Source organism: Canis lupus, chromosome 22 (genome assembly GCF_011100685.1).
Source record: "Canis lupus familiaris isolate Mischka breed German Shepherd chromosome 22, alternate assembly UU_Cfam_GSD_1.0, whole genome shotgun sequence".
NCBI classification, from domain to species: domain Eukaryota; kingdom Metazoa; phylum Chordata; class Mammalia; order Carnivora; family Canidae; genus Canis; species Canis lupus.
Window position 1 is genome coordinate 47,657,960 of NC_049243.1, and position 24,848 is coordinate 47,682,807.

Here is a 24,848-nt window from a genome sequence, read left to right on the forward strand (position 1 = left end):
CCGGAAAACATACTCATTCACTGACAGTGTTCATTTGAGACTTCCGTGAAGAATTTTTTTTTTTTTTTTCAAGTTGGAGCCTTGTTATATCATTAGCAAATGCTCTGAGTAGAAGGGTAGCTCTGTGTTTCTAGCTTAGGCAGTTGTGCCTGTGGAGCCTGAGGAGAAAAACCTGTATTAGTGTCCTATTCTTTCAATTCAGTGAGTCCCAAGAACCATTAACATAATCGATGGACACATGTCATTATACATTTGTCAAAACCTATAGAATGTGCAAGAATGAGCCCAAGGTAAACTATGACCTTCGGTGATGGTGATGTGTCCTTGTAAGTTCATCAGTTGTGGCATACATCCCACTCTCGTGGGGGATGTGGAGAGTGAGGGAAGCTATGCACTTGTGGGGGAAGGGGGTAGATAGGAAATCTCTGTACCTCCAGCTCAATTTTGCTGTAGACCTAAAATAGCCCTAAAAGTAAAGTCTATTTTAAAAAGAAAAAAAAAATCCATGATCATATAGATGAAAAAATGAAGAGGCAGCATCAAAATAAGATACGGATCAGGACTACTTAATTATTTACTATCATCCATGGAAAATTTCAAGATTTTATATGCCTTATACCCGATATTTTCAGAGTTAGTGAATGTTCTGCAAAGGATGTAATGGAATCCAAAGAGATGTTTGGGGGTGATAATGACTAGTCTTACTCTGACACCAAACAAAATAATAAATGAATAAAAATAAAACAAAACTTAAAAGGAGAAATGGAGTAATTAGGTCCATGAGTATAAATCCATATGCACCTATATGCACTAGCACACATATACTTTTACACATATACACGTGTGCGCTTGTGAAATTTCACCATTCAAAACATATTTATAATGCCTAAAGAGGAGCAAAGACTCACACCCAGCTTTGAACTTGGGAACTTGCCACACAATATGTTTGCTATGTGTGTGGATTTGATGAAACGTGCCTGTGCTCAAGCCAAAATACACTGTCATTGCGGCTGTGTGTCTTAGAGAGGCAGGGCTTTGCCAGTGAACTGTGTGGGTGTAAAATGGGAGAGAAAGTGATAGGGCAAGATTCAGCTCTGGCAGGCATTAAAGAATATAATATTATGCTTCCTAAGGTACCTTCTCATTAGTGATTCAATGAGGACATGTTCAAGCTTCAGATGGATGTTTAATGCCTTGTCTTAAGTTAAGTGAAATGTTCCTGGAGATAAATCCATCTGCTTTCTCATGTGCCCTGGTTGCTTAGTAAATATTTAATGTCAACTCTGCATCTTCCTCAGGTTCACTAAGTCATCCTCTGCTTTCTCAGGGAGCAGTCCTGGCAATTTCTCAGACAGTAGACCCTGTTCCTTGATCTATCCCTTCCAAAGAAGCCACCTTGATATAACTCTGAGCTGACTGGGGGCAGATGTCACCCACAGTAACCACAATAGCAAATTCTTAGTGGGCTGCCTGATTTTCACTACTCCCAGCATCTTCTCCAGGTAATTCTTATGATTACTTCCATTTTATCAAAGAGAGTGAAGTTTAGAGAGAGTGAGTTGCCCAAAGACAAATGGCTAGGAACTGGTGAATAGAGGCTGGGACCTGGATGCATCTAACTGCAAGCACACATGTTTATATAGTGGACATCTTACTTTTCTATCCCTAAGGGGCACCATTTTTATCCTAGAGTCATTTATCTCTTGGGTTCCCACACTTAAAAGATGCTTCTTAAGGAGATAGAAGACTTTCCCTCCGGTCTCAACAAGTGAGTTGCCTCCCAGAAGTGGAGTAGGTGCTCCACCATGTCACACACCAGCCCACAGAGAACAAGGTCTCCTGAGAGTCTAGGCCAATAATTTAGAGCATGTTTTCCAATTGTACATTGGCACTGCATGGTTGCCTGCAGTGCCAAGAGTGTTTTTTTTTGTCTGAGAAATTGTTGCCAATCTTGTAACCGAAAGTGGAAAAGTTTTTCAGTCCTCAGTAATCAGCCATCCTACACTCACCACTGGTAGGTCCGTAAGGCACAGAATGAAAGGAATCAGCATGGCTTTTTCCTTGCCCAGCACACGTTTTTGTTAAGTGATCAGTCCAGAAATGCCATTTGTTCTTCAGAGTTATTCATGCTGAGATGCCTTCTTACCTCTTGGAGCTGAAAAACTGAATTTAACAAGATGAATGGTGTGAACCTTGAGGCTGCATGGAACAGGAGCAAGATTAGTTATTTCTCAATTGCCAAATAAATTCTAACCAATTTATAGACCAATAGGTAATGGCTCAAATCCACAGGATCTCTTCAGGTTGCCCTGGTACTTGGAAACTTTTCCAAGAGGAAATATGTATGTATTTTACAAAGGCCAAAAAGAAGGAGTATCAGGAAGTCAAAGTTACCAAGTTCGTAGCAATTGGCCAAGCTCTGAATAGCATCAGGCAAATACTTAGCAAATATGCATGGTAACTCCATCCTTACTTAATGTGCTTCTACCCCTGCCCCCAGGGGCAGTGCTGACCTGCATGCTATTAACTGGAGCACTGGAAAGGCCACCTTGGCTGTGGGGCCTCCCAGAGTCTTGAGAGGTACTTCTGGGTGGGCCCATGATACGAGGAATGTTTCTGCACCAAATACACTTCAGTTGGATTTTCATGTAAAAAAGACAGAAAAATAGAAGTACCATACAACCTAGTAATTCCACTTCTTGGTATTTTATTTATCTGAAGAAAAGGAAAACACTAATACAAAAAGACTTATGTACCCCTATGTGTATTGTAGCATTATTTACAGTAGCCAAGATATGGTGCAACCCAAGTGTCCATCCACGGATGAATGGATAACAAAAGATGTATATATTTTGCACACACACACACATGCACACACAGAGGAATATTACTAATCCATAGAAAAGGAGTGAAATCTTGTCATTTGTGACATCGTGGATGGAACTAGAGGGTATTATGCTAAGTGAAGTAAGTCAGACAAAGACAAATACCATGATTTCACATATATATGAAAACTAAAAAGCAAAACAAGCAGAACAACAATGACAACAAAAGAAACAGACTCATAAATACAAAGAACAAATTAGTGGTTGGCAGAGGGGAGGAAAATAGGGACAATGGGAGGAACCAGTGGAATAGATTAAAAGTACAAACTTCCAGTTTGTAATAAGTAAGTCATGAGGGTGAGAAGTACAGGATAGGAAATATAGTCAGTAATACTGTAATAATGTTGAATGGTGACAAAGGGTAACCAAACTTTCCAAACCAAACTATCCCTATGTCATACACCTGAAACTAACAGAATATTACATGTCAACTATACTTTAATTAAAAATAAAAAAATTAAAAGGCAGATTGAGCTCCTCCCTCAAACCACTAAAAGGAGTGTAAAGGGTTTAACAAAGGTATACACTCTCAACAAAAAGGAGACCACAGAAACCTAATTTTGCATATTATGAAACAGATGGATGAATGGCCACTGACTTGGCAGATCCTGGGAAGCTGGAACCTAAGCCAGCAGCAGGTAGAGACAAGAAGCAACCTGATTGTTGCTTCAAAAAACCAGGAGTGGTGGTGCCAGGTGCTTTTCAAAGTAGGGGTGAAGAGAGAGTTGGAGGTAGGAGAGTGGGTTAAAAGTCTTGAGAGGCAGTTAAATGCTATGTTCCCTCTCCCCTTGCTATTCTGCATAACACCATGAGCATGTTCCCTTCCCCCAACCCAGGCAGAAACTAAAAGTGTGTTTTTGGAGGGGTGAGCCAGAGGAGTTCTGGCATGGGGAAAACTCAGACACAGCTCGGGGCAGGCAGAGTGTGCTCCACTGAGCACTAGTTCTGTTAACAATCAGCTTGGGCTGGGGAAGGGGGGGCATAGTTTGTAGTCGCTGCCAATTCAGAGGGATAAATACTCCCACCAAAGCTAATTTTAAGCTAACAACATAAAGTCTCTGATCATGGAGTTGGAAAGAGATGCACATAATTAGCTTTTTTGAACTGGGCATGCTGGCTCCAAGACCACCAAAAATGCTGCAGATAAAGGTATTAAATGGAATTTTACACACTGAAATGTGAGATAACCCCCACTGTCATTTTCTCTTTTAATGTCCAGATTCAGACATACTGGATAATACCTTATAGGGAGTAGATTGGATATTTTTTCTTTTTCCTTGGAGAATATGACTGGTTGGTAAAAGATAATGGGATCTGGAAATGCTTATAGTCATGAGTGCCCTCATGAAATGGCCAACCAGGTTGCTTTATAATGAAGTCCATCTGATAACAAGCCCTCCCTACAAAGAGCTTTCAATGGCACTTTATCAACCTACTCATGTATATGCAGACATCCAATGATGACCACTTATTTTAGGAAATACGCACACTTTGAAAGTCAGAGGTGAGAAAAAGAGAGAGCAAAACGGAATTTGGGATAAAAAGAGAAAACAATGTCATAGAAAAACACTTCAAGAAGACTGTGATGGATTATTACGTTCATGAAACAAGAAAAGGAAGACTTTGTAAAGGAACATTCAGAAAGCAGAAAGGAATCTTAAATTTTTTTTTTAAAAAAAGCGTAACAGGAAAGCACGAAAATCTCAATAAATAAGTTGAAAGATAAAGTTCAGGAAACTTTCTAGAAAGGAGAAAAGGCAAATAAATGAACAATGACAGGAAAATATTTTTAAATAGATTATTAACCCAGGAGATCCAAAATCAAATGATAGGAGTTCCATAAAGAAAGAAAGGGGAAGCAAGGAGAGGAAAGGTATCCAAGAAATGTTACAAATAAAGTGTCTACAATGGAACTCCATGAGTTTCCATAGTAAAGGGACTACCAAATATGAGCAAAAGGGACAGAAAAGGCCCAAGTCCATGCATATCAATGTTAAATTTCAGAACACTAGAGGCAAAAGTTCCATGAAGCTTTCAGAAAATAAAAACAAATGATCAAGATTCAGAATAGCATTGAACTTCTCAATACCATGCTGGAAAGTAGAGAAATGGTCAATACATGCCTTCAAAATGTGGAGGGGGATATGATTTGCAATATAGTACTCTGTTTTCAGCCACATCATCAACTGAAAGGATAAAGACATGGTCCTATATTCAAAGCTTTCAAATATTCCTTCTTTTAAAAAAATTAGAGGGCAGCCTGGGTGGCTTAGCGGTTTAGCACCGCCTTCAGCTCAGGGCCTGATCCTGGAGACCTGGAATCAAGTCCCACATCGGGTTCCCTGCATGGAACCTGCTTCTCCCTCTGCCTGTGTCTCTGTCTCTGTCTCTCTCTGTGTCTCTCATGAATAAATAAATAAAATCTTTAAAATTAAAAATTTAAAAAATTTAAAAATTAAAGAAAATTCAAAAACCAGAATTTTCTTCCTTTGGACCTTTTTATAGGGAGCAACTGGAGGAGGAAATATTTTTATATTTGTATTTTATTTTATTTTTTCTTAGGGAGAGAGAGCGTTGAGTGGAGGTGGGGAATGGGGGAAGGGCAGAGGAAGAAGGAGAGAGAGCATCTTAAGCAGATTCCATGCCCAGTGTGGAGCCTGACATGGTGCCTGATCTCACACCCCCAAGATCATGACCTGAGCTGAAACCAAGAGTCAGACTCTTAACCAACTAAGCCACCCAGGTGCCCATGAAAGAAGACAAATTTTTAAAACAAGGAAGTATATAAATTTTAAAGACATTGAATCCACGAAACAAATAATCAAACCCAGAGTAGTCAAGAGAATCCCCAAGGGCAATGGCGAGAGATCTTGGAGGGACATCTAAGCAGTAAATCCAGAGAACACAAATGCCTAGCAAGAAAGGAAGCACAGGGCTTTGAAAGAGTGTCTCAAAACAGAAGAATCAATAGCATACTGAATGCGCGTCTGTTAAGAGGATGTTTACATATATAGTAAAGCATTTGGGGATTAATTAGTAATAGGCACATAGAAAACTAAGCAAACTCTTCCACACACACGCAAAAAAAAAAAAAAAAAAATGGAAAGCAAAAACAAGCACACACTGACACCAGGGACTCAAAAATGAGTGTAAGAAAGGAAATGTAACAGTAGTTCACTACATGGCTCAGCTGGAAATAGCATTCTCTAGCCTCATAGCAACATAACAGGCCATATATTGATCTAAACCGACATTGTAATATAATTGTATAGAAGAATATGGGAAGGGAAGTGTGTGTGTGTGTGTGTGTGTGTGTGTGTGTGTGTGTGTGTGTGTGTCTGCAGGGAGAAGGACTAAAAAAATGAAATTCTGTTCTGTGGAGAACTAAAATCAGTAACTGGAATGTTATGAGCGCATTATTTATATAAATGTAAGTATAATCAAAAGACATAATCAATAACAGTCATCAAATAGAAGTAGTTAATAGTTAAAGTAGTTGGGAGACAGGTAAGAAGGGGCTACGGGGATTTTTTTAGTGACACTTGCAGAAAAAAATTTCATTTTAATGTCATGAACACATGTAATTTTGATTAAACAATACACATAAAACAAGAAAGAAATAACTGCATTTAGAGAAAATGGAAAACTTTTAATAAGGCTAGAACTATGTGTGAACACTTGAATATTCTTTAAATGATTGGAACAAAGGATAGTGTACCCTGCTGGCAGAAACAAGCAATAAGTGTCACACTCAACCCAGAGGTCTGGTGCCCATTCACAAAGGGGCAGCAACAAAGTGGCCAACAATTTAACCATATCCACCTTATCATGAGATTTTCTAATATTTGCAAAACTTGCCAATATGCTTATTTCCAGATAAAATATGCCTATAAATTTCTCCCTATGCTACCATTACCCTTTGACATACTCCTTTTTTATTTAAATTCAACTAATTAACATATAGTGTATTATTAGCTTCAGCAGTAGAGTTCAGTGATATACCTAGTGCTCATTACATCATGTGCCCTCCTTAACGCCCATCACTCTGTTACCTCACCGCCCCCCCACCTCCCTTCCAGCAACCCTCAGTATTTTTCCTGTGGTTAAATGTCTCTTATGGTTTGTCTCCCTCTCTGATTACATCTTGTTTTATTTTTCCTTCCCTTCTCTTATGCTCCTCTGTTTTGTTTCTTAAATTCCACATGTGAATGAAATCATATAATTGTCTTTCTCTGATTGCCTTATTTTGCTAAACATATTTACTTCTGTATAGAAGGAACTTAACCAAACTCTAATGACCACATTCTAAGTCTGTCTTGTTCATTAGATGTTGACTCCGTGAATTCAGTTTCACGTAGTAAATATTTCTAGAGGACAACTACTCTGTGCCAGACTGTGCAATGTGTTTAGGAACCAAAGCCCAGCTGGCCAGTGGGCCTGCCACCCTCCCTCCTGCCCCTCCTTCCCTTCCTTCCTTCCCCTCCTTCCTTCTTTTCCTTTCCTTTCCTTCCTTCCTTCCTTCCTTCCTTCCTTCCTTCCTTCCTTCCTTCCTTCCTTCCTTCCTTCCTTCCTTCCTTCCTTCCTTCCCTATTTGCATCTAATATGTATAGAAGCTGGAGAAACTTGATAAGTAAAGCAGGCAAAATTTCTTCCTCTTGGAACCCATAGTCATAAAAGGGAACAAGATGTGTACAAAAATTCCACTAGACTTGGATCAATCTTCTAATTCGCATAAGAATCTTGGACAAGGCTTTTAGTGTTCACAAGAGGATGCTAACCCTGTTTTTCACCCGGTTGAGTTTTGAAGTGTATGGTTTCACATCAGCAGTACAGAGAGGGAGTGATTAAATCTGTCTAGAAGCAGCAGGGAAGGCAACATAGGAGAGAAGCACATCATGTTCTGTTGCTATCCCTAATGCCTAGCAGAGTCCTTGGCACAAGGTTGATAGACTTAAATATTTCTTGAATGAATAAATGGTGGAAATACGGATGGATGGATGGATGGATGGATGGATGAATGGATGAATAGATGGATGAGCTAGTTTATCTGAAATTCATCTTGGCTTACTAAGAAGTTGATTCTAAGAGTAGAGGGACCATACATTGGAGATTGTCAATAATTTGCATTGATCCCAAAAAAGAAATCTTTGGATGGATCTGTAAAGTCAGGACATGAATATTCCAGTGTCTTCACCTTCCGTAAGTACAATTTTGAGTTGGGCCTAGACTCCCAAGGGCCACACATTTTTAGAAGTGCTCATTTTAGAGCTCTTTGTTTCCTTGGCTTAGATTTCAGGGAACCACCAGACTGGTTACACACATAGACTTTGGGAAATTTTTTTAGGTATTTTTATTTGAGTTAGAAATACATTTTCCATGCACACATGCCAGGTTGTTCTCTTTACTGAGGTTAATATATATTATATATATCATATATAAATATATTATATATATTTATAATGTATAAATTATATATATTATAATATAAATTTTTATAATATATTATATATAATATGTAATATAAATTACATAAAATAATGTATTTTGTGATTTTATATATATCATAATGTAAAAATAGTTAATACATATTAATTACTTTTTTAAATACAGGTTTTAGGGGTGCCTGGGTGGCAGAGTCGGTCAAGTATCTACCTTCAGCATAGTTCATGATCTTGGAGTCCTGGTGCAATGGGCTCCCTGCTCAGCAAGGGGTCTGCTTCTCCCTCTCTTTCTGCCCCTTCCCCCACTCATGCTCCCTCTCTCAAATAAATAAAATCTATAAATAAATACAGATTTAAAATAACTTTTCTATCCAAAATAAGATTCTGTTCTACTCATTCTCACCCTTGTCTAAATCCAAAGTCATTATATGTATTGGGAAGGAAGTTATTCTCTTCTGTTTAAAAGACAGTAATAGCTGTTAGGAGACAGACCTCTATTATAATGTTAACTGCAGTGAAAGAGCCTTCTGGAATCAAACAATTGTCTCTCAAGGCAGCTGAGTGATTTCAGTTGAGTTGTAAGGAAATTCCAGACTGCATTTAGCTCACCTTGCTGAGCTGGATGCTCCCCTGCTCATTGCAAAAGACAAGAAGAAACTCCCCTAATAAATCCCAGATTGCTTTCATTAAAAGGAATCATTGCTTCAAGGAAGGAATAAATGTAGGGCCACCAAAACAGGATGACTTCTGCTTACTAGAAATAAAGAGCAGACATTTCTTTGTCTCTATCTAATTGCATTTAGTTTGCACTTAACTCTTTGAAAACAGTGTGGAAAAATGAGGTGGCTATACCTTCAATAGCTTGGTTGTGAGGTGTGAAAGCACACACACACACATACACATATACCCACAGAAAGAGTTAGACAGGTGAACCCATAAATATGCTTAAAAGGTATATGACCAACTATAAAGGCATCTTTTGAAAATTAAAAATATTGGATCCATTAATTCTCTTTTAGATCTCAGCACTTAACTCTCTTGGCTTTGTAGGTGAGTAACTCAAGGCAGTGTTTGGACCATTGTATTTAGGGATCACTATTTATGAGGCTATCACAAACCATTTAAGCCAATTCTCAGTCCCCACTTATTCTCTGAGCATGGAAATACTTTCTTCCTTGCTCTCAGGGCATCAGATGGGTGTTGCTAAGACGTGAAGCCCTGGCTGGCCAATGTCCATCTGCTTGCAGTGTTCACACTCCTGCCGCAGCCTGGGTGGCTGCCTCTCTGCTTCATTAGAACCAAGCTAACCATATTTATTGGCATTGGCTTTTAATTCTCAAAGATAGACACCTTAGAATAAAAATCAGGAATCTCAGCTTTCCAAACTTGCTCTTATAGTAACAGCCAGAGGTTGGCCTGCTGAAGAGGGGTTTATTTTATTTCACCCAACAATTGTTTACTTTTTAAAGCGAAAAGAGGCAAGGCAGTTCACACTTAATTTTTCCATGGAGATGGAGAATGTCATGCAGAGTCATGTTGTGATATTGAAGATGGGATTTTTGGTGTTTGGGTGGAAGATGTCTGTTGGTGCCTGCTACGCAAATTGCAGTCAGTGGTCAACAGCATGAGCATTACCTGGCAGATATTGGAAATTAGGAATCTCAGGCTCTCCATCTTCTCTTTTAACAAAATGCCAAGTGATTCATATGCATGATAAAATATGAGAAACACTGGGTAGGATGTTGTCTTTCATTGATACCAATGTGGATTAATTCCAGTGGTATTTGGCATTGAAAGGAAAATTAATCAAATTGGACATCAAACTCTGGTTTTAAGAATTCAGTATCTTCTTTTGCCCATGCACCTCTAGAGGCTTTCAAGTATTTGGCTTGATTCTCATTGCTTGTTCATTAAAATCATTATCTCTCTCCTTTTGCAGCTAAATTGTACCTCATGATAGTAGGTAAAGGTAGCCTTTAAATGGGTTTCATGCAAGTATTTGGACTTTAAGGTCTGAAATTTCCAGAACATGTTGGAACTTTCAGTTATTCTAAGAACTTTTACTACTTTTATTGGATTCTAATAGTTTGGGGAAAAACTTGTATTACTATGAGCTTTCATTATAATTAATATAACTAATATTTTTGTGAATGAACAAGTTAAGCATTACTTTGAAAATATCTAAAATATGCATGTATAATGGAATAGCATACTCTAGATGACTGTGAATTCTGTCGTTAAACCAATAATAAACCTTCCTGATAGAACTGGGGACTTAAGAGCAGTTGAACAAAGCTTGCCAGGACTTTAGCTACCCCAAGCTTTGAAATTTACTTGGAATTGGTAGACACACTTACATGGTGTTTGGGATCCATTGGTAAATACAATGAGTGATTTTTTAAGAAAGATAAAATCCCTATATTTTAACACAGAGATATAGGGTTTGAGGAGTACAGTCAGCTGAGATCTACATCAAACCAATTCTAAGAATGAAAAGTCTAGGGCAGGGGGGCAGGAAAAGGATTGGTCACTAGACTCTAACCTTGGATAAGTGAAAACATTCAATTTGTAAGCAGTGACTCATACATGAATTCTTGCAGAGGGGGCACCCATGTGGAAGGATGAGTCTATTTTCTATATAACACCTGTTACTTTTAATACACACATCCACACACATAGATTTCTTTGTGTTATGACTGCAGCTCCTGCTTCCTGTGACTTAGAGAAATTATGAAACTATGAAGCATAGGTTCTAAAACTCTGGAAAAGAGGCATCTTGTGCTCCTCACTGTTTTTTCATGGTCCTCAGGAGGAAGTCAGGATGGTTACTAAGGAAGGAGAAGGACATTGGTCAATTCAGCATCTCCCCACTGACTCACACTGGTTGGAGTCAATTTACTTGTCTTTGCGTTTTGCTCCCAAGAGTGCAAACCTGTGCAAAATTGTATTTCTTAGTAATTTACTTTTAAGATCTAACATAAAACAAGTTTATTCTTAATATCTAGCTGAGATCTAGGTGACTAGAGAAGACTATAGATTGAGTGGGGGAGATCGGAAAGTTAGGGCACTGGGAGAAAAAATGGCAAGAAACAAAGGTCTTAAGAAGCTTGGGCCTCCTAAATGGGGGATTTGGACACTTGGAGGAAGGAGAAGGGACACCACAGAAGATCATTTCCATGCCAGCCTGAGCATAGGTCCACCTTCAGCTACAGACTGATCAGGTTTGTGAACTAGCACCACTACCCCCACACAATGACAACAAAATCACAACAAAAAGAATGTTCTCTGTACTTCTGGATCAAAGAAGGGGAACAGAGCAATAAACAGAAAGAGTTATCTCATGAGGAGTTCAAGTGCCATTGTATACCTTTCAGGAGCTGGCCCTACCTCCCATATTCCCCTCTGGGTTATAATATCTGTGCCCTGAGACCTGAGGACTAATGGAGATTTGATACCATTTTTTATTTATTTAAATCCATAAATTATAAAACCCAATCTGGTGGCTAACAGAGCCGTGTGTCTCCCAGGGTAGTCTTGCCATGAGGGAGCTTGACAGGAACCTAGAACACATCTGCTGGTGTCAGATGAGGGCTGGGGGATAGATGGTGGGGGGAAGCTGGTCCAGGCACAGGAAATATCCAGGAGGGGGCTGCCCTGCACAGCTCTGGGAGGTACCAGGCCAAACAGGTGCCCCTTCTCTACACTGCATGTTTCTAACTCAGGATTCCAAATCAGGCAGTTCTTCTTCTTCTTCTTCTTCTTCTTCTTCTTCTTCTTCTTCTTCTTCTTCTTCTTCTTCTTTCTTCTTCTTCTTCTTCTTCTTCTTCTTCTTCTTCTTCTTCTTCTTCTTCAAGACTATTTATTTGAGAGAGAGAGATAGTGAGAGAGATCACAAGCAGTGGGGATAGGGAGAAGTGGTCCCCACTGAGCAGGGAGCTTGATGCAGGTCTTGATTCCAGGACCCTGGGATCATGACCTGAGCTGAAGGCAGACACTTAACCGACTGAGCCCCCAAGGCACCCCTCAAATCAGGCAGTCTTAAGCACCTCTCAGAACTTTGCCACCTGAGCAGTGGGAAAGAGGGCTCCAGCTGTAAGAGGAGCCCAGTTTGCCTAAACATTGCCTGAGTGACTGGTATGGCCAACTTTAGACAAAAGCTCCCACATTCCTTGGTTTCCACGGGCAGAAGCTGGGATTATCTCCTCCCTCTGCACACATTTGCATACTCTCAGCAATTGTGGTCCTATCCTCAGGCCTGAGTGCTCAGTTTGCTTCCTGCATCCTCCCCAAGTCATTCCTATTTGCTCAACTGGTCAATAACTTGCAGATAATTTCTTTTACACCAAAGGGAAAATGCTTTGTGTTGTGTTGTCAGATACGTGGGAACACTGAAGTGTGGGACCCAGTGCTGCATGGTCTGGTCCATGACCAGGTTTCAGGTGGCACTTTAGTTTGGTCTGGTGCCACTGCCAACAACAAATTCCTGTTTGCTAATGTTGCTGCCCTTGCCTGGAATGCCTACCGCCACTACCACACTAATAGACACACACACACACACACACACACAAACAAACACACACTTGCACAGAGCGTTTCTTCCTTTTTGGCAATTCCTGTTCATCAATCAGGACCCAGATCAGTTTTTACCCTCCTTGTTAAGGAAGTTAACTATTGAAACCCCAAACTCCTCTAAATATACCTTTATTTGGAAACTGAGTCATTGTGGATGTAGTTAAATAAGATGGGGTTATTTTGGAGCAGAGTGGACCCCTAATCCAATGTGACTGTTGTCCATATAAGAGGATAGAAATGCCAACAGACATGGCAAGGAGAATCCTTATGAAGTCAGAGACATGCAGAGGAAGGCAGCCTTGTGACCAAGGAGGCAGAAATTGGAGTGACGCATCTACACCCCAGGGAATGCCAAAGACTGCTGGTAACACCAGATGCCAAGAGAAAGACATGGAACATACTTTCTCATGGAGCCTTCAGAGACAGCATGACCCTATCAGTGCCTTGATCTTGGGCTTCTAGCCTCCAGAACTGCTGGAGAACACATTGCTGTTGTTCTAAGCCACCCAGTTTGTTGTGCTGGTTATGACAACCCTAAGAAACTCATACAGTGACCATTCTCAAAAATCCCAAACCCAGTTTGTTAATACTCTCTCAATGTGGACATACTTTATTAAGACACTATCCCATTGGGATCATTAGGATTTACATCCATCTCTATACAACTAATTAACTTATGATTTCGTTAAGTGTTGCTACCCTGCCATATTAACTGGTATCTCCTAGCACAGTGCCTGGCATACAGACGTACTCAATAATATAAAATGAGTCAATGAATGAGAAATTGAGAAGGTTCATGCAAAGGGAAAAACAAAATTAAATACTTAATGATGAGTTTGGATGAAGTAGCAGCCATAGCACAAAGGGAGGAGTCGAAATAGCACTGTGCAAAATATTCTTACTGTGCTATAGCCTAGCAGAAACTTTTTCAAAGTATTGCATTAATCTCTATGTTCTTCTTTTAGAGGGATCCACATTTAGACAGATTTTTACAATTAAAAAGCAAGTGATTAATTTTCCCAGTTCCTAATAATGCCAACAGGAAGAATGGCTCTAAGGTATAAGGAACCCCAGTTCTGATTTTGCACTGATGTGATCCTATCAATGACCAGGTCTCCCTGACCCCATAAAGGTCTGGTGGAGGCCTCCTGGGGGTATAATAGGTAGTTCTCCTTACTTCCTACACTTAGAAAAAGAAAACAAGCTCTATTTCCAAAACAAACTGTAAGGAGCAATGCAAAAACATAGCCTGAGGGAAATGAAGGTTTTTAAAATAATCCCCTTAAAGGGGGAAATGTCACCTTAATTTAATTGGGGCTTTGCTATTACATTTCTTCTCTATCTGTGACACAGTTAAAGTCTATTATCTAAAGCACTGACCCAAGATGAGCTACTTTTTCTAAAAAAAAAAAAAAAAAAAATCTTCCTGACATCATTTCCCAGTGTCTTTTGTGAGTCCTTCGGTTCTGAATTAATTATTCAGAGGAAAAGATAGTAAATCAGGATTTCGGTTGGAAGACTTGGGGCATGAGTAGTTTGAAAGGCATATTCAACATTACGATACAGATTTATTCTTAGAAAAAAAATGTTTAAATGTTTTAATAATACAAACTATGGAATGTTAAGAGTGACAAATCCTCAACAGTATGGACAAAGACATCGGAAGTATGAGCAAATCACCTGCAGTAGGTTTACTCCCCAAGGATGCAATTTATCAGTTTTGAACTTGAATACCATGTATATATTTATGCTTATTGAAAAAGAGGCATGTGCTTTAAAAAAGTTACCACCATGCCTAATACTCTCATTTTCTCTTCGTAAAAATCACACTATCCATGACATATATATCTGCCTTTGGATATCAGGAGCCTTGAAATCTGTTCCCATACTTGAGAGCTGTAACCTTTTACTTTGGATAGACTTCCTCCATCATTGAAATTGTGGGTGACCCCTGTATGATTACTGTTTATCAATGTTTTAAAACAAGTAACTAGAAACCCTTTCTAATCACAAGGGATAATTGCTATGTAAACACAGAGTAACATTTTGTTAGAGACCTAAGAGGAGAGGAGAAAAAACTGCAGGAGTCTCTTTGGAATATGAAAATGGTATTTCATGTTCATTGAAGATAATATTAGGTGCAGACATGGTGATTTTTAACTTAGGAGATGTATTGTTCAGAACATTTTCTCCCAAATTAAATCAATTATCAGGGAGCACATGAATCAGATGAATTCCAAAAGTCTTTTTAGAGTCTTTCGGCATATTCATGTTCTTACAAAAAGGAATGGCTTTCACCATCTTAGATTCAAGCCTGGATGAGACAGGTAGATAAGGCATGAAACATCTTTCCTCTTTTGGGTTAACCTGACTGCAGCATGCAGGAGTGGGAGAGCCCCCAACAACTTGAAGGATGGACCAGCCTGAAGGTCTCTTGTACCCCAATTCTCCTCATTTGGTTCCTCATTTGGTTCTGCTGCCTGTTACAAAATTAAGACAATGCCTTGTATATTACCCAACATAGAGTAAGTGACCAATGTTTCTTAAATTAATGAGTAAATGAATATTAACATAGTAGGCAGATACCTGCCTATATTAAGAATAATAATTAATAGAACAAAGTAGCAAGGAATCATTCAATTTTAAATCTCAGGAATTGCAGCCAATATCTAAAAATAACAAAATAAATCAAACAGAACATATATAGGAGGGTACCTTTTGTTTAAAGAGGTAACTAAATCTAATCTCTGCCAGAATGGCCCCTCCATTGTAGCATTCACCTACATGCTCCATGATGGTGTTATTGTCATTGTCGTCCAAACATAGGACAATCAATTAATCATTTAAAAAAATATATATCTGAAAAATAGGAACCAGAAAGTAGAAATTCTTATAGGAGAGTCTAGAAGGTAAAGAGGATAAAGCATTAAACAAAAATTATAGGAAATTGTTTATAAATCTATATTTCACTTTTTACAAAAAAATAAAAGTAATCTCAAATTGGACTCCCATATTATATTTTATATTTTTAAAAACTAGTTTATTTGGCATATTTAAAACAGGTTATGGCCGAATTTTATTTGAATCATAAAGCTGGGTTGGGTATTCAAGTAAAGGACTTCATTCTATATGGATCATAGACATGGTCTTAGAAGTCATGCATTTCCCATCCTTCCAGGGTGCTTTGTGTCCCAATGAGTAGAGATCATTTTGAAAACAGAAAATGAGGTCTGTGGAATGAGTGCATTCTACTATGTCTCAAACGTATCTATATTATTTGTCACTTAACCTATATATTTATCAAGTTTTAAATTGATGAATTTCATGCCATATTAACACACACTGTGGCAAGGGGAAAAAGAGGAAGCTTTACAATTTTTGCTGGTGTATGCTTTAAAAAAAATTGGTCTAGAAGTTTAAAAAGATCACCTTTGAAACTCATTGAACACAACTAGTTACCAAATTAACTTCTATTTACCTTGTGGCTTCCCAGAACTGTCAACAATACAGTTGTGAAGCAGTGAAGAAAGAACAGATACCACGTAGACAAAAGAGATGAGAAATATTATACAAATACTGCACACCCCATCCCTATCTCCTTTTCCTACTTTGTTTTTTCCCTGTAGAACTTTGTATCTACTAACATTGCATATATAATATTAAATGTTTATTGTCCTGTCCCCTGCTGGAAAGTAAGCTTTGTGAGGATGTGGATTTTTTTGTATGTTTTATTTTCTGGTGCATCCTTAGTGCTCACGCAGTTCTGGCACATGCTAAGCACATAGTAAGTATTTGGTGAATTAATAAAAACCTTCTGATATCCTGCAAACACGTAACAGCTCAGAGCCCAATTTTCTATCAGTATTTAGTTAGAACAGTACAGCGTTTTCTCAAGGACGATTAGGTTATGCTTTACAGAAACAATAAACTGAATAACATTTCTATAGCACTTAAGCAATTTACAAAGTGCTTTCTCATGCATTGTCTCATTTGTTTTCCCAGCAGCCTCTTAGGGAGCTTTTTCTATTCTCACCTTGTCACAAAGGAGGTTATTGAATCTCAGGTTAAAGGATTTGTCCCAAAACATCAGAGACAGAAAGTGCTAGAGCCCAGAGGGGAAGCTATGCCCTTTGAGGGCAAAGATTATCTACTTTTCCCTCGGCCGGATGACTTCTCATTTCTGGATTCCTCTCAAACTTGTGCAGGCTGCACCCAAACTTCCCTCTATGCAGCATCCGTGTAAATGGCCATTTCAGTGACCGATGACTTTTTTATCATAAATGTACTAGGGTCAGATAGTTTATTTTTTATTTTTTTTAAATTTTATTTATTTATGATAGTCACAGAGAGAGAGAGAGAGAGAGAGGCAGAGACACAGGCAGAGGGAGAAGCAGGCTCCATGCACCAGGAGCCCGACGTGGGATTCGATCCTGGGTCTCCAGGATCGCGCCCTAGGCCAAAGGCAGGCACCAAACCGCTGCGCCACCCAGGGATCCCAAGGGTCAGATAGTTTAATGCTTCATAACTTCAAGTAACTCTTACTTGACAACCATGTTCCTATAGTTCTTACTGGACACGACTTTACCAAATCAAATAGAGGACATAATTATCCCAGGTGGTTTCATTTTCTTTCATTCATGTCTCATAATGGTTGATCAAAAACAAAACGTATTACAAAGTGTCAGACTTTCTGCTATACGCTAAGAACAGTGATGAACAAGAAAGGCTTCTTAAAAATGATGCTTTCGGGGATTCCTGGGTGGCTCAGTGGTTTGGCACCTGCCTTCAGCCCAGGGTGTGATCCTGGAGTCTTGGGATCGAGTCCCACTCAGGTTCCCTGCATGGAGCCTGCTTCTCCCTCTGCCTGTGTCTCCACCTCTCTCTCTCTCTCTCTCTGTGTATCTCATGAATAAGTCAATAAAATCTTTAATAAAAATTTTAAAAATAAATAAAAAATAAAAATGATAGTTTCCATGAAAAAACAAACAAACAAACAACCCTCTCAGTATAACGAGGAATAGAGAGAAGTCTCCTCAACTTGAGAAGGAATATCTACAAAAAAAACCTGCGGCTAATATCCTACTTAATGATGAGAAACTAGAAGCTTCCCCACTAAAATAAGGTACAAGTCAAGGATGTCTCACCCTCCTTTCCCACGTTGTGCAGGAAGTTCTAGCTAATACAATAATAACAGGAAATAAAAGGTATGTTGATTGGGAAGGGAGAAATAGAACTACCTCTGTTCACAGATGACATGATTATCTCTGTAGAAAATATGAAAGAATCAGCCAAAAAAACTCCAGGAACTAATAAGCCACTGTAGCAACGTTGCAGGACACACAGTTAATATACAAAAATTAATCACTTTCTTATATACCAGCAATGAACAAGCAAGTTTGAAGTTAAAAACAACATCATTTACATTAACATCCCCCCAAATAAAATACTTTGGTATAAATCTAATAAAATATTTTCAAGATCTATGTGAAAAAAACAAAATTCTGATGAATGAAAGGAAAAAACAAAAATAAAAATGGTCTGTGTTTATTAATAGGAAGACTCGGTATTGACAAGATGCCACTTCTTCTCTACTTGGTCTGTTGATTCAAAGAAATCCCATGTAAATGTCAGCAAGTTATATTTGAATATCAACAAACTGACTCTAAAGTGTATATGGAGATGCAAAAGACCCAGAGCAGCCAATACAATATTGAGGGAAGAACAAAGTTGGAGGACTGACCCTATAACTTTAAGATTTACTATAAAGCTATGGTAATCAAGACAGCATGTTATGAGCAAAAGAGCAAATAAATACTTGAATGGAACAGAATAGAGAGCCCAGAAACAGATCTCCATGAATATAGTCAACTGATCTTTGACAAAGAAACAAAAGCAGTACAAGGGAGAAAAGAGAGTTTTCAACAAATGGTGCTGAAATAACTAGATATGCACATGGAAAAAAAAAAGAATCTAGGCACAGACTTTATACCTTTCACAAAAATTAACTCTAAGTGGATCATAGACCTAAATGGAAAAATGCAAAACTATAAAACTCCCAAATAATAACATAGTAGAACACCATATGGCCTTGGGAATGGTAATGCCTTTTTTAGACACAACACCAAGGATACAATGCAAGAAAGAAATAATTTATAAGACTTCATCAAAATTAAAAACTTCTGCTCTAAGAAAGACAATATCAAGAGAATTAGAAAATAAAAAAAGAAAGAAAGAGAGTTAGAATATAAGCCACAGACTGGGAGAAAGTATTTTAAAAATACATATCTGATAAAATACATACTATCATCCAAAATATACCAAAAAAAAAAAAACCCTTAAACTGAAAAATAAGAAAACAACCCAATTAAAAAATGGACCAAAGACCTTACCAGACATAGAGATGGAAAATCAATATACAAAAATATGCTTCACATGATATGTCATCAGGGAAATGTAGTTTAAAACAACAATGAGATACTAGTGTACGCTTATTAGAATGTCCACAATGCAGAACACTGACAACACCAAATGCTAATGAGGATATGGAGCAGCAGGAACTCTCATATATCAGTTCTGGGAATGCAAAATGGTACAGCCACTTTGGAAGACAGTTGGCACTTTCTTACAAAATGAAACCAACTCCTACCATGTGATCCAGCAGTCATGCTCCTTGGTATTTCCCCAGAGGAGCTGAAAACTCACATCCATGCAAAAACTGCACAGAGATATTTACAGCCACTTAATTCATAATCGCCAAAACTTGTAAGGAATGATATCCTTCAACGGGTGAATGGATACATAAACAATGGCCTATTCAGATAATGGAATATCGTTCACCTCTAAAAAGAAATGAGCTATAAATTCACAAAAGATATGAAGTAACCTTAAATGCATCTTATTAAGGAAGCCAGTTTGAAAGAAGTACATTTTGTATGATTCCAATTATATGACATTCTGGAAAGGTAACACCTACAGGAACGGTAAAGATCAGTAATTGCCAAGGGTTAATGGAGAGAGGAAAGGATAAATAGACTGAGTGCAGAGACCTTTTTAGGGCAGCAAAATTACTCTGGATGATACTATAATGCTAGATACATGTTATTATCCAAACCTATAGAATGTACAACACTAACAGTAAACCATAATGTAAACTATGGGAATAATAATGGGTTGATGTTAGTTCACCAATTAAAACATTCATTCAGTGGGGTATACTGATAATGGGAAAGGCTATAAATGTGTGTGGGTAGGAAGTTTATGGGAAACCTCTGTGCCTGCTCTTCGGTTTTGCTGTAGGCCTAAAACTGCTATAAAAAAAAAGTCTTAATAAATACATACATATGCACACATACACCTACACACACACACACACACTAAGATGGTTTCATTTCTACCTAATCTTTGGGCATTCCCCCAAATGTCCTCAGCCAGAGCTAAATTAGGTTAGACATTTTGCAAAACCAAGATTTCTCTGCTTTCATTGTTTTCTGATAAAACTCAAACTGGATGAAGCCAAACATATTACTGTATTTTCAAAGCTTTTTGTGTCCCTAAATGGCATCATGAATGCAAAATAACCATGTATTGTCTTTTGCATTTAAAATTTCTCCATCTTTCCTGGTGTTTATGGCTCAAATGTGAAAAGATCAAGTTAGAAAGTTTAGTAACAGGACCAACAGTCTTCCTTTATACCATTCCTACAGCCTGTCCTCCCATTTATGACTGGGATCACCCTTCCCAAACCTTGTCTGGTGCATGTGCATAATAGGAGCTCCTCTATTTTACTGGGCTGCTGACAGGATGGTGTTCTGGGAGGTTGTTTCCCTAAAATGCTGCCATATTGTTTGATGTGGCCTTTCAGCATGGAACTCATGTAGTGCATTCAATGATTCAATGATTTACAACTTAGATCACAATGAGATGGCTTCCATTTAGTACATTTTGGAGAAGAAATGCAATTGCTAATAAAGAAGCTTCTGGTCATATTTACTCACATTGCTACCACATCCTCATGACACCCACCTACATCATTTGAACTCCAAAGCTGAAGTTCTCACCATTTTAATAGTGGCTGTTTTGGTCATTCTGACACTACACATCATAGGGTTATCGTGACTCCTTTCATTTGGGACACTATTCTGTAGTAGAACATCAATTTCTTATTTGTCCAGGCATCCTAAATTCTAAATGCTAAGAGACAATTAAGAGTTACATATAGGTTTGTGATGTAATTTAAATGTGTGTGTGTGTGTGTGTGTGTCTGTGTGTGTGTGAGCATGTATGTGTGAATGCTACTAGTGATTATCACTCCCATTTATTGGGTACCAACAATGAATCAGCCATTATGCTTGGTGCTTTACATGTGCTATCTCATTTAAAATTCCCAGTAATAATTATGGGACATAATTATCCCCAGAAGAAGTAAGTTGGCCCCGAGGTTGCAAGTGGAAGTGCTAGAATCCAAATGTTGATTTGTCTGATCTCAAGCCCTACATAGGATGGCCTCTCTACTCCAACACCAGGATTTTTTCCCGAGTTCAACCATGTCCACTTAATTATAATAATAGTTAATACATAGCACTTAGCACTCATCGTGAACCAGGCATTATTAGTGCTTGTATTTTATGTCATTTAATACTCATAAATAAGGTAAATACCATTATTGTAATTGAGGAAATTGAAATATAGGGTGATTAAGGATCTTGCCAAAAGTCACACAGCTTATAAGTTATAGAATTGGAATTTGCAATCAGAAAACCTATTGCCAGAGGCTTACTGATAACCATTACGTTATATTGGCTTTTCAGTATAACAAATACCTTTGAAGAAAGTTCTGCAAAAGCATTAGAACTGTAAAATTTTTCTTTGAAACTACCTAAATGTAATGTGTACACATAGTACACTACACATGCACGCACACACATACACACACACACAGATGTTTGCATACTTCACACTCCTTTCTTGAAGTCTTCACCATATGACTCATTGAAGGTTTGAAACTAAGTTGTATGTATCCCATCTGTCTACAGAGAATACATCTAGAATTCTGCCCTCTTTCCCACAAGACAAGTCTACACGGATTCCTGTGTGCACCAAACCAAACAGGATTAAAAGGGGAATCAACCTGTGTGCAATTCATTTTTAGCCTGCCACCTCATTTTCATTGGTCCATTCCAGGATGAGAGCAGAGATCCAGGGATCCAAGGCACAATGCACTCAGGGTACTGCCTAATAACAATCCTGCTGTTGTTCCAATGTCCTCTTCCACCTACCCCTGGGCACATTTCTCTCCTCTGTTTTGTTCTCCACGTAAAATGCTAGAGATCTATTTAGGGCAGAGCTCTGATTTGGATGTCAAATAAAACTGATTGATTTTATGATTCTGTAAAGGTTACCTCAAAAGGTGAAATGGTTTCTGCTGCAGAAGAGCACCCATAAATCCAAGCTATTTGTGACAAGTCTTGTCCCACAGTAGGAAGATGGATTCTTGGATCTGCATCTAATCTAGACATGATAGCAAATTTTCCACTGGAGTTGGCTTGGGGGCTCATGCTTTTTAGATATTAGAGAAGCTTACATAGATGAAGACAGCATGATTAAGGTGAGAATTCATTGTTAATTATTTCTAGAGTAGTACCATGAGATTGAAAAGTGAAATCACCATGGTATTTCGTTGGCAAAATAAAATGATCACACCTGTTAGTTGGCTTACTGCCATCAGTTAGCCCTAGAACATGATGCCTCCAGGTGATTGAGAAAGCCAGTGCATGGCCAGAAGGCTTCCAACTCTCTCAGCCCTTCCAAAGCTCCAGGAGGGCAAGAAGTTTTCTTGTTTGATGTAATACAGTGGGTGCTCAAAAAAATTAAGTCAAATGAATACACAAATTTCATGAAATCTCTGATACATCTTGAATTTCTGGGTATCCTCAAAAGTCTTCAGGATACTTGGCACAAAAGATGGAAGATGGGAGCAATGGACAATGGTGACTATGGTAGAAAAGCAGGGGAGAAAAAGGATGGTTGGATGGTGTGTGTGTGTGTGTGTGTGTGAATTTGTCTATAGACATAAGGTAATAATAAATGGATGAGCTGTGGTGCATACTAGTCTAAAGCAAGAAGATCCACTGAGCATGTTTACTTATCATTCCCATCATCCTCAAATAACTACTGAAAGTACAACAGTAGGGAAGACTGGAAGTTACTTAAAAACAGGGGGTGAGGAAAAAGAGTGAAATTACTGCTTGTGTGCCAAGCATGACAATAGACTCTTCATGGGATTGTCTTCTGTGATGCGCAGAATTAGCCACAGGGCAGAGAGTGTGGATTTGCTCTGCAGGAATGAGGCTGAATGACTTCGTGCATGGATGACTGGCAGCATAATGACTCCAGCCTGGTCTTTTGGCTGTAGTTGCTATACTTTATTCTTCTCAATTCTTGCTTTTACCCACCCAGTTCAGGCCCACATTGATACTTGCCAGTCTGCCCTGGTCTCTCTTTACTCCTTATGACCAAAGCCAGACCATATCAATATCCAAATCAGACCTTATCTCTCTCCTTTAATTGCCTGAAGTGTCACCAAAGGACCCCTGGATCCAGCCCTTGCACCAAATAGTTAAAGGCAAGACTTCCTTCCCCGCAACCTCCCACTTGTCCTCCCTGCTTTATGGTTCACCACATACAGCAGGATATTTCTCACCACCACACCCTGGCCATTCTGTCACCTATTTCTGGAATTTGGATCCCTTCTACCTTTGCCTGGCTAACTCAGAATCCTGAGACCTCAGTGCCTCCAGGAATCTTGCCTGATTCCCAGGTTGACCTAGGGACCCTCCGCTGTGTTTCCACATTCTAAATTCCTGTGTCATAAGAATTTACCCATTATGTTAAAATAGTCTTATTATGTCATATATCTCATTGGTTGTAAAATCCTTAAAAGCAAGGGTCACATGCTACACATTTTTGTGCACACAGGGCTTTGTATGCAGTGCTTGTGATAAAGTAATTTTTAATTGCTTTCCTATATTCTGTATAAAATAATAGAAAAGGGAAATTTCTCTTAATAGAGTGGAAATTTCATCAGAAGTTGCTTCTGGAAAGATACAACTTTCCAGAAGTGGATAAGTGAGGCAGGGGGAGGGTATGAGAGAAGACAGGCTTACAAGAGAAAACAGGAGAGCATTCAGAAAGGAATGGTTTCAAAGCCCAACTCGGCAGCCACATATTTATTGCTGTCACTGACTATATCCAGCCAATGACTGAACATTTCAGGGATATGAGCCTGCCAGGGGCTTCTTCCAACAGGCAGGCTTTGCTCAGGGACAGCCTGGCCAAGATGTTCCCACAATTGCACGGTGATCTGGAGCTCTTCTTATCCACTCCTGTTCCGCTCTTCTCCCACGGGCACCAGACCTGCATTGTGATCTGATGGCTCTTCATGCCTACCCCATGCCTTCCTCCTTCATCCTTCTTGGGTACTTCCCCCAGTACAGTTCTTGCATATCTAACGCTGCCCTGAGGTCTCCTCTCAGAGGATCTGACTGACAAAGGGGTGTTAAGGGTTGTCTTAGAAAACAGGTGCCAAAATGGGGTTTGGAGACTCGTTCATTTACCACCTAGCTGTCAAGAAGAACCCATCCTGATTGGAATGTGGAGCATACATAGTCCCTGGCATGAGGTGGTATCCCCTCTGCTGAAGATTTCACTGATGGTGACCTGGAAAAATGTTTCAGTAGAAGTGAATGCCCTTTGCTATTGCCATGATTCAAGACAATCACATATTTTAAAGCTAGAGGGAAACAATGGCCACAACCACAGCAGAGTTGGCTAATAATAATTACTAATTTGTGTTGGCACCCTATAGAGGGATGATGAGAACTGAAGGTAGTAACCACATGGTTAAAGGCTAAGTATGAGCGTTACAGAGACTCTGGTAGCTTACAAAGGAACC